General features: G+C 35.4%; 1 protein-coding gene across 5 annotated transcripts in view; it reads left to right on the top strand.

Annotated features, from left to right (window-relative positions):
* The window catches only part of PDE10A (phosphodiesterase 10A), a 332,525-nt gene that overhangs the window by 124,756 nt on the left and 194,021 nt on the right, over positions 1 to 13,748 (top strand). The window lies entirely within an intron of this gene.

Raw genomic sequence — 13,748 nt, 5'->3', positions numbered from 1 at the left:
AAAAAAAAAAAAAAAAAAAAAGAACAAGGACATCTTTTTGACCTAAACTCTCATGAAATGAGAAAAGGAGTGCAGAACCACTGTTTCAACTTTTGAGATCCTGGCATTTTAAGCACATCGTGGTTTAAATTTTCTGCAAAGTAGCTTTCTACAGTAGGAGTCTCTTTGCATGTTGTTCTCTTAGTCTCTGAAACACGTGTATTTTTAATGGAGACTGTTTAAGAAGCAGTTATATTCACGAATAAAGAACTAGAAGCTCAAAGGGGATGGGAAGCAAAATAATTTTTTCCTCAAATTGAATGTATATTAATATATTGGATTGTTTGATTTGAATATTGTAATATAATTTTTATTTTGTTTCAAATGGATTTATATTTGGCTAAACTTATTTCTGTGAATATTGTTTTTATTGTGACAATTTTATATGTGTTTTTGACTGTTCAACTTTTTTTAAGTTATACTTTAAGTTCTGGGATACATGTACAGAACTAGGAGGTTTGTTGTATAACTTTTATATTAAAAACACAAAAATACTATTTGGGGGAAACTTTATTAGTGTAAAAAGATGTTATCTTAAAGTTCTAAAATGTCTAATAACAATGAATAAAAATGTATAATTGTTATTAAAATGTTATGGTGTTAGAAGTATAGGTAATTTTTCTCACTAATTTTTAAAGTTTCTGAAATTTTGTTTTGCATTTTTTATAGTGGTAATTTTTTTTAAATGATGGCTTTTGTGCTGAAATATGAAGTAGTTTTTAAAGTAAGTGTATATGAATGTGTTTGTATGTGTATGCCTGTAAGTGTGGATTGAGAGGGAGGGGAGAAGAGAAATAATAAATCAGAAACAGGCATTGTCTTCTCAATCTTGGCATTTAATATCAAGACTAACCTTAAAGAAAGCTTGACATAGCATAATTTAGTTTTTATAAGCCTCAAACATTTGAGAACAGTTTAAATGTTTGACACTTTGGAAAGTGTGGCTGAGCTTTGCTTAAGCACTTGATAAAAAATGCAAATTTCAGCTTGCTATATAATGAGGGATAATAGTATAGTGTAAGAATATATGGTCTTTGTGGGATATGAAATTGAGTACAGGTCCTAGAACCTATTGTAGTGCTACCATAAAAACTAACTCTTGAATTTTTATAAACATTGTCAGTGTGTCATTTCCTACCTCCCAAATCTTTGTTTTCTATATTAATCAAATAATACTTTATTGAACACATGTACAGAAGAGTTAAATAATTGTTAAGACCAGCAGTGTGTAACTGAAACTCTACTCAGTTATTCTCCTCCTCACTTAACTTTTTTTTTTCTTGTAAGGAGATGTTTTTTACTTGACCTTGCAGAGGGCTAGGGACAGTGGAAAGCGGCTGAGTGAGATGTGACTTGGAGTTTACCATCTAGTTGTGGGAATAGACATAGAACCACATAGCAGAATGCATCAGTAGCAAACAGGGATACAAGCACTGGAAGTATATAAAAAGGAACCTTACATTCTACTGTGCAGCCTAGTAAGACCCCCTTCAGCCTGTCTTCTGAGAGTGTTTATCAAAAGAATGTATCTCATCATATATCGCTTCATGTTCAGTGAAATTCTGTAGCATGGCCCTTGAGGCCTATATAAAAACCAGGCTTCCTCCCTTCATTCTTTCCTCCCTTCTTTCCTTTCTTCCTGTTACTTTAGAAAATGTCCTGTTCTCTGGGCGTGGTGGCTTATGCCTATAATCCCAACACTTTGGGAGGCCGAGGTGGGAAGATCCCTTGAGGTCAGGAGTTTGAGACCAGCCTGGCTAACATGGTGAAACCCTGACTCTACTAAAAATACAAAAATTAGCTAGGCATGGTGGCGCATGCCTGTAATCCCAGCTACTTGGGAGGCTGAGGCACAATAATCGCTTGAACCTGGGAGGTGTGGGTTATAGTGAGCAGAGATCGCACCACTGCACTCCAGCCTGGGCAACAGAGCAAACAAACAAACAAACAAAAAAAGAAAGTCCCATTCTCAAGTATGCCTTATTCTCCTTCCACGTTGCTTCACTGAAAACTTTTTGAGGAAGAAAATTTTTGTGGAGAGGATTTTCAGGGAGTGTTTTCATTTCCATGAGTGGAACCAGGAACAGAAACTGTGGCAGATAGAAGATATTGGAGAATAGCTTGTTGAAAATGAGACAAGCCTATCTAAATTATTTCATTTTTTGTCATTTAGAAAAAAGAAAATGAAATAAAAGCGTGTAACACACTGTACCCCATAAATATGTACAATTATTATAAGTCAAAAATAATAATAAAAGAAAAAAACACCTGTAAGCAGTGTGAACGCTGACCATATTTGATTTGAGTATTGCAGCAGAATTTTTATTTTGTTTCAAAAGGATTTATATTTGGCTAAACTTTCAAAGGGAAGCTAAAGGGTCACCAAGGGTCAAGCATCTGAATCTCAATAGAATCATGAGACGCTCGCTATGAGATCAATTTGAAGGCATGAACTGCGTGCATCATAGCAATTTTTGTATTCCTCACATTTTCGAATGAATGAATAACTTAGGGAGGGTTAAATACTAAACCTCCAAGTGAAATAGCCTGAGGGTCGCTGCATTTGCTTCTCATACTATGGGGACACAGAGCTATTTTTATGCTTCTGTCCCTCATACTCATTTAATAGCCTCTTGCTTGAGGGAAGATATTATATAATTGATTGATTGATTGATTGATTTTTGAGCAAAGTGTTGCTCTGTTGCCCAGACTGGAGTGCAGTGGTGTGCTCTCGGCTCACTGCAACCTCCGCCTCAAGGTTCAAGTGATTCTCCTGCCTCAGCCTCCAGAGTAGCTGGGATTACAGGTGCGCACCACCACGCCCGGCTACTATTTGTAATTTTTTTTTTTATTAGAGACAGAGTTTCAACGTGTCGGCCAGCTTGGTCTCCCAATCCTGACCTCAAGTGATCCCCCCCAGAGTGCTGGGCTTACCGCCATGCGGCACTGCTCCCGGCCAATACATATTTTAATTCCGACAGGTTCCTTGTTTTCATTCATTCATTCAGCAAACTGTGTGTCAAGTTCTGTTTAGGTGCTGGGATTATTAAATTGTTAAAGGGTTCTCAGTCTACAAATAGAAGGAAGGAGTTGTAATTTATTCCTTTCTTCTAGTTAGTCTGGCAGTGGGTTTAAGCAAAGTCCAAGCTTATAGTTTCCTTGTCAGGGAAAGTCTTACAGAGAAAGAGGCGCGATTACGACGAGATTTTGTTTTGACAGGTAGAAGGAGGTTTTGGGAAATGTATAACATGACAACTCCTCAAAGATCTAAATTCCAGAGTCTTTTTTTCTAACTCTTATTTTAAGTTTAATTTTATTGCTTTCATAGCATTTTCATTTCAGATACACAAAATTCTATCTACAGTTGAGAGGAAAATTGCTTTTTAAAAGTTGATCTCTGAACCTAAATTCCAAACCACCATTTTTTCAGTGATATATGGAAATTAGAGATTGCATTTATTTATTTTATAACCTGTTGTACTTATTTAGGGAATATATAAAAACTTCCTCAGAAAGCGTTAAAGCCGATACATCCTCAGAAGAAAATATAGCTTCGAAGCAGAGTTTTAAACAGGTTTCATCAAACGACTATACATTCATTTTGAAAAAATGTAGGAAAATAAAGAAAATTATCTAGGCATATGTTGCCCACTAAATGTTATATTTTTATGCAAAGTAAATTTGACAGTAAATTTCCTCCAGCTGGTACCCTTCAAGACTCAGATTACTAAATGATTTAACATTTACACGTCTGTATTTGTACAAAGTATATATTATTAAATAAACATTAGGATATAATGAAGGTCCATTGTTTTGCATTTCTTATAAGAATATTCTAAAATGGAAAACAATTTCCCACCACTAATGCCGTTCCAGTATTTCAGTTATAAGTAGGAAGAATCACGACTTACCTTGACAATCAGCAGTGTCTCCTTTTGGCCCCTAGTGTAAAAAATTGTGAGTTGACAGTGGTGATGGTAGTAGAAAGGGTGCATGAAGAAGTGAATGGTAGCATGACTATATTTGGCATCTTTTTGTACTAGAATAATATTTAAAATAAGTGGCTTAATTTCTTAAAAACCTCAAATGTAATTGTAACGTTAATTTCTTAAAGGCGAGTTACTTAGTATTCCAGAGGGTGATTGATGAACCCACAATCATTTGAAAATTGTAAGTAGAATGCCACCTTTTGTGGGCAGTAATTTTATTTCCATGATCGTGTCTAAAATATTCAATAGCCGACCGTATCACTATCATTGTACCTATAAATTCAAATAATTAGTAATGAAAATATTTGTGCTGCCTGATACCTTAAATTTTTTTCAACAAATAATTGAAGTTTTCTTTTTTCTCAAATAATGTAGTTAGTATATGTTTTTCTCCTTTCAGTGATTCTAGAAGTGGGATTTAATTTTCATACGAATAAAGCAGTTAGATATTTTATTCTTAGAATAAGTAGGATTTAAATTATGCCCCCTAAACCTACTATTTGATAACCTAAAATTCAGATTAAATTGCATTTCTTTGGTTTAATATGTAACAGATGGTTTCTGTGCTAGTATATATAAGGAAGAAGGATATTAAATTAATGGGGCATAAATTACTTTGCCAAAACATTTGGTGTTGGAAGGTTTAGTAAGTGGGATACCGATAAATAATATATTAACTATTAGTATATTTTCATGATAAGAAAAAAACACGTTTTTGAAATGGTTTGCATGAAACCTAATTTTGGACACTCTTCTCTTTTTCCTTCAATTATTTTGTCTCAAATGTTGAAATTACATTCTTACACAGAATTTTCATATATTTTATTTATATTTTTTGGTAATGGAAACCAGAAAATGTGTTGAATGTCTTGATCTGAATTATAAATAAACATGAGTCCACCATCTGGTGACTAGAAAGGAGATAAAGTTGATATGAATTCATCTATAAAGAGTTATTTGGCATATTCCATTATTTCTGTTAATTGTGTGTTCACATTATCATAAAGATGGATCTTTGGTATTTACATATTTTAAATTTTAAAATTATGACTATATTATTATGAATACCTAGTAATTATACATATTTATGAGGTTCAGGTGATATTTGATACAAGCATACAATGTAATAATCAAATCTGGGTAATTGAGATATCCACTACTGCGAACATTTATCATTTCTTTGTGTTGAGAATATCCCAAATCTACTATTCAGGTTTAATGATTGGTCCCCCTATTGTGCTACCAAATACTAGATCTTATTCCTTCTATATAACTGTAATTTTGTACCTGTTAACCAACCACTCAAAACCATTTCTTCTCACTGGTGTTCCCGGCCTCTGGTAACTACCAGTCTACTCTCTTCCTTCGTGAGATCCCTTTTCTAGCCTCTCACATATGAGTAAGAACATGCAATTTTTGTCTTTCTGTGCTTGGCTTATTTCACTTAATGAATTCTAGTTCCATCCATGTTGCTGCAAATGATAGGGTTGTATTTTTCATGGCTGAATAATATTTCGTTTTGTATATATCACATTTTCTTTATCCATTCACCCATTAATGGGTGCTTAGGTTGATTACATATTTCAGCTACTATGAATAGTGCTGCAATAAACACGGGAGGACAGATATATCTTTGATATGCTGATTTCCTTTCTTTGAGATATATAGTTAGCAGTACCACTGCATTTTATGGTAGCTCCGTTTTTAGTTTTTTGAGGAGCCTCCATACTGTTTTCCATAATGGCTGTAGTAATTTACATTCCTACCAATAGTGTACGAGCATTCCCCTTTCTTCGCCAGCATTTGTTGTTTTCTGTCTTTTTTGACAACAGTCATTTTAACTGAGGTAAGATGATATCTCACTGTGGTTTTGATTTGCATTTTCCTGATGATTAGTGATATTGAGCATTTTTTCATATACCTGTTGGGTATTTGTATGTCTTTCTCCTCTTGAGAAATACCTATTCAGATCTTTTGCTAATATTTTGCTCAGATTTTTTTTTTACTATTGATCTGTTTGAGTTCCTTATATGTTCAGGTTATTAATTTTTTGTCAGTTGAATAGTTAGCAGATATTTTCTCCTATTCTGTAGGTTGTCTCTTCACTTTGTTTGCTTGCAGAAGTTTTTAAGCTTGAGGTGATCACATGTCAGTTTTTGCTTTGGTTGCCTGTGCTTTTGAGGTCTTACTCAAAAAAATCTTTGTCCAGACCAATGCCCTGTTGCATTTCCCCAATGTTTTTTCTAGTAGCTTCTTAGTTTTAGGTCTTACATTTAAGTATTTAATCCGTTTTGATTTATGTATAAGGTGAGAGATAGGGGTGTACTTTATCATTCTTCTGCATATGGATATCCAGTTTTCCCAGCACCAGAAGACTTGACTGTCCTTTCCTCATTGTATGTTCTTGGCGTCCTTGTCAAAAATGAGTTGACTAAAAAATACAGATTTATTTCTGCCATCTGTGTTCTGTTCTCTTGGTCTATATGTCTGTTTATATGCTAGTACCATGCTGTTTTGGTTACTATAGGTTTATATTGTAATTTGAAGTCAGGTAATGTGATGTCACCAGCTTTGTTCCTTTTGCTCAGAATTGCTTTGACTTTTATGGGTCTTTTGTTGTTTCTATATGAATTTTAAGGTTGTTTTGTCTATTTCTGTGAACAATGTTATTTTGAGAGAGATTGCATTGAATCTGTAGATTGCTTTGGGTAGTATGGACATTTTAATAGTACATGATTATTCTTCCAATCCATGAACATAATTCCATGTTTTTTTGCTTTCAGTTTTTTTCATCAATGTTTTATAGTTTTAATTGTAGGTATCTTTCACTTCTTTGCTTAAGTTTATTCCTAGGAAAATAAATCATTATATAAAAAAGATACCTGTGCTTGTATGTTTATTGCAGCACTATTCACAATAGCAAAAATATGGAACCAATCTAAGTGCTTATCAACAGATGATTGGACAAAGAAAATGTGTGTGTACACACACACACGCACACACGCACACCCCATAGAATACTACTCAGCCATGGAAAATAATGAAATCATGTCTTTTGCAGCAACATGGATGGAACTAGAAGCCATTATCTTGAATGAAATAACTCAGAAATGGAAATCACATATTGTATGTTCTCACTTATAAGTAGGAGTTAAATAATATGTACACATGGACATAGAGAGTGGAATAATAAATCTTGGATATGTGGAAGGGTGGAAGATTGGGAGGAGAGTAAGGAATTAGAATTTACTTAATGGGTACAGGTTACAGTATTTAGGCGATGGCTACACTAAAATCCCAGACCTCACCACTGTGCAGTGTATCTGTGTAACAAAACTACACATGTATCATATATATATATATATATTTTTAAAAGGCAGATTCCCGGGGTTTTTTTTTGTAGGTATTGTAAATGGGATTGCTTTCTCGATTTCATTTTTAGATTGTTTGCTTTCGACATATAGAAATGCTACAGATTATCATATGTTGATTTTGTATCCTGCAACTTTACTGAATTCGTGTATCAGTTCAAATAGTTTGTTTGCTAAAGTCTTTATGTTTTTTGAAATACAAGATCGTGTCATCTGAAAACCAGGACAGCTTGACTTCTCCCTTTCCAATTAGATACTCTTTATTTCTTTCTCTTGTGTAATTGCTCTGGCTGGGACTTCCAGTACTATATTGAAAAAGTTGTGAAAGCAGGCATCTTTGTCTTGTTAGATCTTACAGGAAAGGCTTCAGTTTTTCCCTGTTCAGTGTCATGCTAGCTATAGGTTTGTTGTATATGGCCTTTATTGTTTCGAGGTATGTTTCTTCTATAGCCAGTTTGCTGAGCGTTTTTATCATAAAGGAATGTTGAATTTTATTGAATGCTTTTTCAGCATCTATTCAAATGATCATATGCTTTCTGTCTCATTCTATTAATGTGATATATCATGTTTATTGATTTGCATATGTTGAAACCATCTTTACATGTTTAGATATGAATCCCGCTTAATTATGATGAATGGATTTTTAATGTATTACGGAATTTAGTTTTGTAGTATTTTGTTGAAGATTTTTTTATCATGTTCATTAGTGATACTGGCCTGTAATTTTCTTTTTGCTGTTGTGTTTTTGTCTGGTTTTGGAATCAGGATAATGCTGGCCTCATAGAATGAGTTTGAAAGTATTTTCTCCTCCTCAGGGTTTTGAAATACTTTGAATAGAATTGGGGTTGGTTCTTCTTTAAGTATTTTGTGAAATTCATCAATGAAACTGTCAGGTCCTGGACTTTTTTCTTTTTGATGGAAGACTTTTTATTATTGCATCTATCTTGTTACTTGTTATTGGTCTCTTCAGGTTTTCTATTTCTTCCTGGTACAGTCGTGTCAGGTTATGTGTGTCTAGGAATTTTTCTGTTTCTTTTCGACTTTCCAACTTATTGGTGTATCTTTGTTCATAGCAGTCTCTAATGATCCTTTAAATTTCTGTGGTATCTGTTAAAATGTCTCCTTTGTCGTATCTGGTTTTGTTTGAGTCTTCTTTCTTTTTTCTTAGTTAGTCTATGAGCATACCACCATAAAATTGCCTATTCTCATCTGATATATTCTTTCCGAGAGTATTTGGACTGGTTAGGGAAATCACTTATGCCTTTTGACCAAGGATCCACAGCAGTCCAACCAAATTTATTTGGATTTTGATAATTTTATAGATTAAGTCATTATCATGAATAATGTTAGAGATTATGAAACTAATTCAAATAAATATAATAGCTTTGTTGCAAACTATATTGATTTCTGAAGTGATTTTTAAAAGCAAATTAAAAACCTGTGAAATATAAGTGGCAAAACCATTTCCCAGTTAAAAAGAATCTGCTTCTTAAAAGCTTCCTGAAGATTTAACAATCATCTAAATTATTTGACCTAAGGTTGAATAATTATTTCTAGAAACATCCACTTGAGAGGGTTGTACCTGGAATGTGCCAGTACTATTCATTTTCTGGCTAGTCATTTAGTATGCCAATGAGCAAGTATTTATTGAGTATCCACTATGAATGTATAATTGGAGAACAAGAAATATAGTCCTCCTCTACGAAGGAAGGTGGTCCCATAAGACTGTAATGCCATATCTTTTCTGTGCCTTTTTTATGTTTAGACACACAGATACTTACCATTGTATTATAGCTACCTACAGTATTCAGTACAGTCACATGCTGTACAGGTTCGGAGCCTGGGAGAGATAGACTATACCACCTTATAGCCTAGGTGAAGTAGGCTATACCATCTAGGTTTGTGCAAGTCACTCTATGATGTTCTCACAACAGTGAATTACAACAATGCGTTTCTCAGACTGTATCTCACCGTTAAGTGACATATTACTGTATAAACTTGCTTCTCTCGAGAACATCACTTTCATTTAGGGGAAGTCAGATAAACACACCATCAAAGAATAAGGTTATTTTAATATATTTTGTGACTATATATTTGAAAAAATCCAGTATAATGTACTTGCTAAGCAAGTATGAATTTTAAAATAAATTAAATTTGCTTGAGATTGAAGAATCCACATGGTTTAGTTTTAGCCATTCTGACTGGGCTGAGATACTGAGTCCATGCTCTCTATCTGCTGTGTCCTGAGTAATTTGTGTCACCAGAGTAGTATTTCTTATGCTACTGACCTTGAGAAACTTCTTATTTTGTGGTGAAAGAACATATGAAACCTTTAGAGAGCAGTGACTCAGGTGTGTAATCAAGTGTTAAATGGGATGGTGTAGATTTATAAAGACAAGACTGTGAGACTTGAAGTCATGAAGAGGCATGAAAACTGGGAAGTGTTTTCTTGGAGTTGTTGAACTAGGCCACTGATACTAGCGTGATCCCCAGACCAGTAACATGAACATCACCTGGGAACTAGTTAGAAATGTCATGGGTCGGGTCTCACCCCAGACTTGCTAAATCAGAACCTCTGGTGGAGGAGCCTGGAAGTCTGTGTTTTGGCCAGCTCACCAGGTAATTCTGATGCTTGCTAGTTTGGGAACTACTGCTCCAGGCACAGCTTAAATTCTAGTGTCTCAGGGAACCCTTTCCAAACCCCCAGAGGAGATCACATACTCTAACTACGTGCACTTATTGTACATTGCCCTTTCCTTTTACCACTTGTATAACTGATTTCAATAATTATGGTCTAATTAGTTGCTTACTATTTTTGGCCCATTTAGATTCAAAGCTCCATTATAGCTGAATCTGTGTCTAATGCTTAGCAAGCGTTAAGCACATACTAGATATGTGCTTATCTAGCAATAGATAAGGAGAATCTATCTATTCTCCTTATGGAGAATAAACACGGGAGAATAAATGTGGTGCTGTCATGGGCTGAGGAGCAACATGAGCAAAGGCAGGAAAGCAGAGCTCCTGTGATTGACTTTCTCCCAGAGCCCCGAGACGGGAGGAGCTGGCACAAACAATTCCAATTAGAAGCCAGTTTCACGGAAAGCAGAGGTTAGTGTAAAGCCAGTTGGCTAGCATGACAGTTCAATTCAAACAACAGTTTGGATATAATGAATATGCTTGTTACTCCTTTTTTTAAAAAAGTTTTTGGGTTTTTAAATTGTTGTTGTTCATTTTTGTACCAGTAATTTTGATGTGGTATGCTATGAGGTAGTTTTGCTACAGATTATAAATCTTGAAATTATTTTTCTTATTTTAAGAATGCAAGAAGATGGTTTAAAGGTTTTGTCTTTTAATTCCCATTTCATATGTTAGCCTGTTGGTGTTCTACATTGATTGTAATAGGAAAAGTAGAAACGGCATAAATATTCAAAATTAGGCGTTTAATTGACAGCTTAAATAAAGTATGGTGAGTTGCAGAACTATATATAATTCTTTTCTGTGAGATAATAATCAACACATAAATGCTAATAAAATATGTGATTGTGGTTGTTTTGGATGTGGGATTTATAGGTACATTAATATTGTTCTTGTAAATACTGGTGTTTAATAGGAAAGAAATAGAAAAATATTTTAAAGGCATCTGGAAATTTTTTGTTGTTGAAGGTTTTGCCCCAACTTCTGTTTTTGTTCAAAGGATAACGAACATTTAGTCTACATTTATGAATGCTCCATTATTGGTGATTTCCTTTTTTCCCCTCAATAATAAATTATCATTAGTCATTTAGATTGTCACATAAGAAGCTGATGGCTGAACTGGAATGTAGAAAAGCACACAGCTCAGTTTTGGTCTCATTGGGTTTATAAATTAATTTATTTTCCTCAGTTTTACCAAATATCTAGTATGTGTGTAACACTTGCTAATCATTAGACACAGATTCAGCTATAATAGAGCTGTGAATCTAAATGGGGCAAAAATAGTAAGTAACTAATTAGACCATAATTATTGAAATCAGTTATACAAGTGCTAAAAGGAAAGGGCAACGTACAATGAGTGCATGTAGTTAGAGTATGTGATCTCCTCTGGGGGTTTGGAAAGGGTTCCCTGAGGCACTAGAATTTAAGCAGAGGCACAAAGAATGACTAGAGTTGACTAAATAGAAGGGAGAGGAAGGAAGTGATGGAAAGGCTCCCATGTAGAGGAGGAGGATGGAGAAGTGGTCAAGGACCTGTCATGCAAGGCCTTTTGGGACATGTATAAAGATTGAGGATTTCATGCTGCAAGCAATGTCAAGTTATTGAAAGGTTTGAAGGAGATTTGATAATATATATTTTGAATGAATTTTCATAGTATTGTTTGGTTTGAAAATATCAGTGAAGTTTCAGTCTCCCTGGTTGATTGATGCCTCTCCAAAACATCAGCACACTTATTTGATGGTTTGTCATGTCAGTATCAACTGATGACTTAAACATATCTTGATGCAGTGGCTCTAATTTTTAAAATTGAAGCAAAAACTTTTTATATCTCTATTACGTTTGTGGAGCATCAAAGAATAAAGTTTTGCTGGAAACTTTTTTTAAATTTTAACTTTATTTTAGATTCGGGGGGTACATGTGCAGGTGTTTTACATGGGTCTGTAGCATGATGCTGAAGTTTGACAATTGATCCCATCACCCAGGTAGAGAGCATAGTACTCAGTAGGAAGTTAGCATAGTACTCAATAGGTAGTTTTTCTGTTCATGTCATTTGCCCACTTCTAATGTGGTTGTTTGTTTTTCGCTTGTTGATTTGTTTAAGTTCTTTATAGATTCTGGTTATTAGACCTTTTTTGGATGCATAGTTTGCAAATATTGTCTCCCACTTTCTTGGTGGTTGTTTCAGGGGTCTCTAGAGGGACAGAACTAATAGGGTGTGTGTGTACACACACACACACATATATAAAGAGGATTTTACTTAAAGTATTAACTTACACAATCACAAGTTCCCACAGTAGGCTGTCTGCAAGCTGAGGAGAAAGAAGAGCCAGTCTGAGTCCCAAAACTGAAGAACCTGGAGTCCCATGTTCCAGGGCAGGAAGCATCCAGCATGGGAGAAAGATGTAGGCTGGGAGGCTAGGCCAGTCTCACCTTTTCATGTTTTTCTGCCTGTATTATATTTGCTGGAAGCTGATTAGATGGTGCCCAGCAGCTTAAGAGTGGGTCTGCCTTCCCCAGCCCACTAACTCAAATGTTAATTTCCTTTGGCAGCACCCTCACAGACGCACCCAGGATTAATACTTTGCACCCTCCAATCCAATCAAGTTGACACTCAGTATAAACCATCACAAGTCCACCCCTTGTCAACTTGAACCCATACACGTCTCCTGCGATCATAGGCAATGTTCAAATAAAGACAATAATAAAGTCATAATTACGCCTAACATAATACAGCTATCCTTCATACAACAGGAGGTGCACCGATCTCCAACCCAAATACTATTCCATAAAGTGAACAATACTTCAATGCCGATATGAAGTCAGTAAATCTTATGTAACATGATAAAAGAAAAGGAAATAAAGATATTAGTACAAGTGTATACATGCACAATCATGTTTTTAACAAAAGGAGGAGGAAATACTCATGACAGTTGCAGTCCTCATTTCTGCCTCTGGTCATGTGGTCGTAGCTGGTATGATGACTACCTTCTTCTACTACCCATTCTGTATTTCCTTGGCCTTCAGCAAGCACCTCAGCAGGTCATGGTTTTTTCCCTGGTGGAGTGACCCAAACCTTCATTCCTGAAGGGTCTGGACCATTTGTAGTCCTGCCCGGATTGGGCTATTTTAGTTTCTCATTGACTTTAATCACAGGGCTTGTAGTTTCCCATTGACTTTAATCACAGGGCATGGTAATACTAAGAGACGCCCTAACGAATCTCCTGTAATCCATGCATACTCTTCCTTACCTTCGTTGTGGAGTAATAGACTGATTTCATCTTGATAGTCTGGGTCAGTCACCCCAGTCAACACTGTAACTCCATTCTTAGCTTGTTGACTTAAAGGTAGGAGGAGCCCAAAGTGTCCATGTGGCAGTCTTCCAGTTTAATGGAATCGTTGTTGTGAGTCCTGGTGGCAGTGTTTCTTCCTCTGGAAGTAAGACCTCTAGGAGAGCAGAATGTAATGTCTCAGGAACAGGAAGCAAAAATTTTGCTAATGGATCACTAGGGGTGATGGTGAGTGGTGCCACTTCCACTTCCACCCCTTGATTCCTGGATCCATTAATCCTGAATATGGGAGAAACAGTACCATATACTGGACACTTATTCAGAGCATACACAGCCTTCTGGAGAACTTTGCCCCAGCCCTGCAAAAT

The sequence above is a fragment of the Gorilla gorilla genome, chromosome 5 (genome assembly GCF_029281585.2).
Source record: "Gorilla gorilla gorilla isolate KB3781 chromosome 5, NHGRI_mGorGor1-v2.1_pri, whole genome shotgun sequence".
In the NCBI taxonomy this organism is placed as follows: Eukaryota; Metazoa; Chordata; class Mammalia; order Primates; family Hominidae; genus Gorilla; species Gorilla gorilla.
The sequence above is the reverse complement of the archived record's forward strand: the minus strand, read 5'-3'. Positions and strand labels throughout refer to the sequence as shown.